Raw genomic sequence first — 6,000 nt, 5'->3', positions numbered from 1 at the left:
GTGGTGCAAGATCCCCCCCCCTCTCTCTCTCACACACACACACCTCCTTAAACCCCACCTTTTCTGTGATGCCTTCTGTTGGCTTTAACCTCTTCATTCTCATTCCACCTCTAATTAAGGTTGAAGGGCATGTAACTTCAATAGGCGAAAAACAGACCAGACCCTTCCCCTAGAACAGGGGTGGGCAATCTGAGGCTCCCCAGATATTGTTGGACTTCAGCTCCCATCAGCCCCAGCCAGCATGGCCAATGGTTGGTGATGGGATTTGTAGTCTAAGAATATCTCGAGAGCCACACATAGTACAGCTAGGTAGTTTTTGACCCTGGACTTAACTGTCTTATTGGGAGGGGGGGTGATGGCCATATGTATCCCCTCAGTTGTGAGGCACAGAACAAACATTTCTCTTCTCTCCCCACTCCCCAGGCGTTTCATGCTTTGCAGCTGCTTCTACATTCCTGATCTTTTATAAAAAAAACAAAACCGTCTTCACCAACACTGATCTTTTAAAAAGACAGACTGTGAACATGTACCATTTCTCATTTTAAACTCAGTTAAATCATAGCACCATCATGACTACAGAAACCAAATGGAGTTTGCTTCTGCTGCTCTGATGCACATTTATCTGGGAATAAGCACTATTTTATTGTAGGAAAGGATAATATATTTAAAGGTAAAAACAATAAAGGTGCAATCCTATGTGTGTTTAGATAGGGAAAAAAAGACTTTTTCTGTCTGAACCCACATAGGATTGCACCTTAAAATGAGCATCTGTAACCATGAACAGATGTGACAGATGTAACCATCTGTAGACAGGCAACCCCTGCCCATGAAATGATGGTTAAAAATAAGAAAGGAAGGAAGGAAGGAAGGGAGGGAGGGAGGGAGGCAGGCAGGCAGGCAGGCAGGCAGGCTGTCATGAACAGAGTCAGCCCTGGCCATCCCAGGCATCGCCATTCTGGCCCCAGTGATAATGCCAGGCCTGTTAACTATTGCTCCCATCACCTGCTATCTGGTTGGTCTTTTGGGGTGCCCTGGACGTCAGTCCCATGGTCCAACCTTAGTTGCCCCACTGGAGCCACAGGTTCCCCAGAATTTGCCTGCCTTGTATTCCCCACCCCCCAGCCCATTGTCTATTTCATATTGGAGGCTTCATGGCAGGCAGGAACCAGACTATTTGGGGTCTGCAAAAATCTGCAAAGAAGCACCACATACATTTAATGGCACTAGGACAACTGCAGTGGTCACAACCACAACAAGAGGTTTTCATAGTGATCTAAGCAACTGCAACCCACTTGCCCACACAGAATCTGAAAAACAAGGGCAACCTAGATTTCACCTCAGTCACCAGAGACGAGACAGTATTTTCTTCCTGTGAGTCATAACCCAGCCCAAAAGACCAGGTACAATCCACCTGTCTGACTAGTCTAAGGCAGGATCCCAGAAAGAAAATTCACCAACTGTTGATGCCAAATTAGCTCCTAGCATGCTTAGTTTTACCAAATTTAAAGGACTGTCTAGAAAGGGTGTTCCTGGGGTGCAGGGCCTCTTCAGTAGTGGCACCCTGATTGTGGAACAGTCATTCCAGAGAGGTGCCACGCTTATGGTATTTTTGGTGCCAGGTGAAGACCTTTTTATTCACCTAGGCCTTTGCAATAATTGACCTCCCATACTCTGGGCCACTCAGTTTTAAAACCTTTGTTTCAATTGTACTTTCATTTTTAATGGCTATTCATTGTTTTCTAGAATATTTTAACGTTAGATTTGTTGTGTGAGCTGCCCAGAGAACTTGTGTCATGGGACAGCTGCTACAAACATATAGTAAGGGCACAATCCTATGCATGTTCAGACAGAAAAAAAGTCCTACGACTCCCAGCATTCCCCATCCAGACATGCCGGCTGGGAGTCATAGGACTTTTTTCTGACTAAACATGCATAGGATTGCACCTTATATAACTTAAATTTTAGCTGCCTGTCTAATGGCACACTCCTATGTACATTCAGCCTAAGATTGGAATGGGACTTACTTATGAGTAAGCATGCATAGAACTGCACTATAAATAGGCCACGTTCCCAGACTATGGAAAAGAAGTTTATAACCGTGGAGCCACAACTAGCTATTGGAGATAATCTTACCTCTGATAGCAGCAGCACCCGGGTGACAACAAAGTCTTAGTATTAGACCTGAAAGAGCTAGAAGTTACAGATGGGAGAGGCTTGGTTATAGCTTTCACAGTGGAATGCTGGACTACCTAGCAGTACATATCCCATTTGGAAGTACCCCGAGGCTGTGACTCTTGCCTTCAGTACAGGCTCAAAGTATAGATAGGAAGTTACCCCTGAGCCAGCCCGTGAGAAGTGATTGGTAAAACCTGTGAAGTGTTCAGAATGACTGTGACCCCTGCAGAAATTCCAGCTTTGCCCCGGTCAGAATGAATGTTCTTCTTCTAGCGTGCACCACAGATTCTGAGCCAACTCCAAATAAAGCCAAACAACACACAAAACAGATGGCAGATGGCCAATCACATGTGTCTAATTTGAGAGCTAGGGTGGCATACTGGTCAGAGTGGCACACTATGACTGGGGAGATCTGGATTCAAGTTCCTGCCTGAGGGGTGAAGAACCACAGGCCCAGGAACTGAATCTGGCCCTCCTGGCATCCACATCCAGTCCTCTGGGACTCCACACAGGGCCATACTCCCTTTCCCCCAACCACCACTCATTCAGTAATTTCCTGGCTTTTGTTCAGGTTTTTTTTTCCCCCATTCAAAAAGTTGAAATGCCCCTCCTAAGGCTTAATTACTGGCAGTAAAAGCTTTAAGCTAAAATATGCCAATATTTTTAGTCCTGCCATATTTGCCTTTGGCTCCGCCTACCTCTGGAATGCAGCCCCCCATTCCGAGAGCTTCTCCAAAATGGAATTCAGCTCTTGGGCTGAAAGAGGTTAATCCCCGTTGCACTACATGAAGTTGTTACTTTCTGCCAGCCTAACCTACCTTACAGGGTTGCTGTGAGGATAAAAGGGAGGACCCTGTATGCCAGCCTCAATGTCTTGGAGGAAAGGTAGGACTGATGTCCAAGAGAGAGAGAGCCTTCAATGGCTGGTAGCAAATTGAAAAGCCGCATTTCAGTGACAGGCCTGTGACAGAGACAGGGGGAGTTAATCTATCTTCATGTCTCTATCGTAAAGGCCCAAGTGCCTTCCTGGCAGTAGTCTCTTGACCCTGGCAGTGCTGATCAGGCTGCCCTGGCGTTGGGACTCTTTCAATAGTCCTTCACATTGCCCATTACTTATCTAATAAAGCAGGGATAGGGAAATGTCACCCTCCAGATGTTGTCGTACTGCAACTCCCAGCATGCCTCACCACTGGCTATGCTGGTTAGGACTGATGGGAGCTGCAGTCCACCAACATTGGGTGGGCCACATATTCCCCACCCTGCCATAAATTCTCAGACTTGATAGCTGCATTGCTAATCATCATGGTAGGTAGGACAAGGTGAAACATTACCCAACTTTGATGCCCACTTCCTGGTATTCCAGTTTTTTTCCTAAGGAGTGACAGATGACAGACACTTTCTAATCAACAGTAAACTAACCCGTGCTTCCTACAATGAAAAGTATTGCTACCACCTCAAGGAGTGGATAGAGGCCCCCACTTGTGTGTGTCTGTGCCATGGGTGTTAGAGGGACCCACCTGGGCAAAGGCCTGGGAACTTCTGAGCTGTGCCCTGGATCTTTAGAGCTGCCCCAATTGCCATCATCTGCCTTGATACAAACCTGCTTCTTCCCCCTGAATTCAGTAGCCTTGCAGTTACCAGGAGACATTAGGGCTTGCTCCCTTAGCAGACTAATGGGGAGTGTAGCATGAAGCCACCAGCCTTTGAAACTAGACAGGAAAGTGCACCATTTCCTCCCACAGTCTGCTCATTATTGTCTCTAAGTCCAGAGTCCAAAAGGTCCACAGTCCACTGTCATCCAGCTTTCTCAGAGTGTGCCTGGCTCTGCAGAGACCTGTCCAGCCAACTGCTACTGGGCAATCACTATTGCGCCCTGGACCACTGAGGCCCCTATGAGAGGACGAGCAGGCGCGCTGGCTGCTCACATAGCAAATGATGTGCCAGAGGCCTTCCTCACCCGTTGCTTCCTCCAAGCTGGCCCAGGCCCTTGCATTGGGGGAAAACAGAAGTGGGCTTCCTTGCAAGAACAGTTCAACGAGCAGCAATGTCTGAGTTTGGGCCACGGTGATGTACGAGTGTAGCGCTTGCCCTGGCTTGCTGGAGTGTGCCTGGAGCTCCTTGGCGCTGCAATCATCTTTCTGGAGTGCACCTGCTTTTTGCATGATCCATGCAGCCAGACTCTGGTGGGTGCACGGTCCTCCTTGGGATCAGGGGTTTGCACTAGCGAGAGAAAGATGAGTAGACATGGGAGGAGGACAGGGGCTTCTCGCTCTTTTGAGTTCGAAAGCCACAATGCCTTGTGGCACCTTAAAGACTCACAAATTTACTGAGGCATGCTAAGCTTTCATGGACAGGAATCCCTCTACAGAAAGTTCTTTTGAAAGCTGTTGTTTTCCATGTAACCAGAGAAAAATGGCACTTGCTGAAATAAAGGATACAGGAGCCCTGATTATCTGTGTTGCATCTGCTCCCCCTGGTTGGGCTAGCTTTCGCCCACATGGACTTTCCCTCCTGCTGCCTCCTGAGGTTTTTTTTTCCTGAAATCAAATGCCCGCCTCTCCCTGTCCATTCATCCCTTTTTATAAATAGGGGTGTCCTTAGGAGACAGGGTCCTTTAAAGACACACACACACTTACTTTAGAGCCTGAGGTAGCTGCCTCAGACAGCTGATTTGACCTCATGAAAAAGCAGCAAATCATTCATTATTGAATTTATTAATTATTATTATTATTATATTTTCAGTGCCAAGGAATGGGAGAGAGGTGCCTGTAGGATATTCTGTCTCAGGGGCCAAAACAACTTGACTGGCTTTGACTACTACTATGCACCTTGACTGGGGTTGTGGGGCGTGAGGGGGGACGTGCTGTTTTTCTGTTCTGCCTCAGGCAGCAAAATGACTTTGGGCCATCACTGGACACATCTATAGAGACCTGTGGGGTGGGAAAAGGTAGCTGAGATGGTACAGGAAATTATGTGGGGTAGGGAAACAACTAGGGTACAGAGAGATCTGTGGATGGTGAAATATGTTCCGGATTACATCAAACTTACTGTGTAACCCTAAGCACGTTCACTCAGAAGTCAGTCATGCTGAGTTCAATGGGATTTACTCCCTGGTAAGCATATGCAGGATTGGAGTCTTACTGCTTAGTAAATGTGCTCAGAGCTGCAACCTGCCCTATCCACCCTGAAGATAGTTCCAATAACTGAATCTAGAGAGAAACCTGGAGATTAAGAACTTTGGTAATTTAAAAAACAAACAACCAAAAGGAAAGGTAGCCATGTTGGTCCACAAGAAATAAAATCCCAAAATCCACAGTTGGGCACTACCTGTATTAGGAATTTTGGTTGGTCCTAAAAACAGTACCCAAGTATGCATTTTGGTACTTTAAGGGTTGTGTGATGAGGTTGCTAGAAACTGAGTATTGCAACATTTAGTGTAGATTTTATGATTTCAAGAAGTTAGAACCTGAGAACTGTTTTTTTTAAAAAAGTGTCCTGGAATCCCAGAAGCTACCAAAAAAAAAGGTATTTGAAATAAAATGAGGAGCTACCTTTGGCAGCAGGTCTCTCTGCCTCCTCACCTGGTCCAGGGGCCAGGAGCAGCCAAGCAATGTCCTCCAGTCCTGAGGTCTCTCTCCAGTGCTATTGTATTTGTTGGTGAAGAGCAAGTGAGGTAACTCAGAAGTAAATACCACTATGTTTAATGTGGGTTACTCCCTAGTAATCGTGTAAGTTTGCAGCCTAAGAGCCGGGGTTATTATAGCCTATGATACATTCCCATACTTTCCCTTGTGGGTGTGCCATGTTCAGTTTGCAATTAATTGG

The sequence above is a fragment of the Heloderma suspectum genome, chromosome 2, assembly GCF_057233095.1.
Source record: "Heloderma suspectum isolate Gila_16-S chromosome 2, 16-S_ref, whole genome shotgun sequence".
NCBI lineage: Eukaryota > Metazoa > Chordata > Lepidosauria > Squamata > Helodermatidae > Heloderma > Heloderma suspectum.
Note: the sequence above shows the minus strand (reverse complement) of the source record.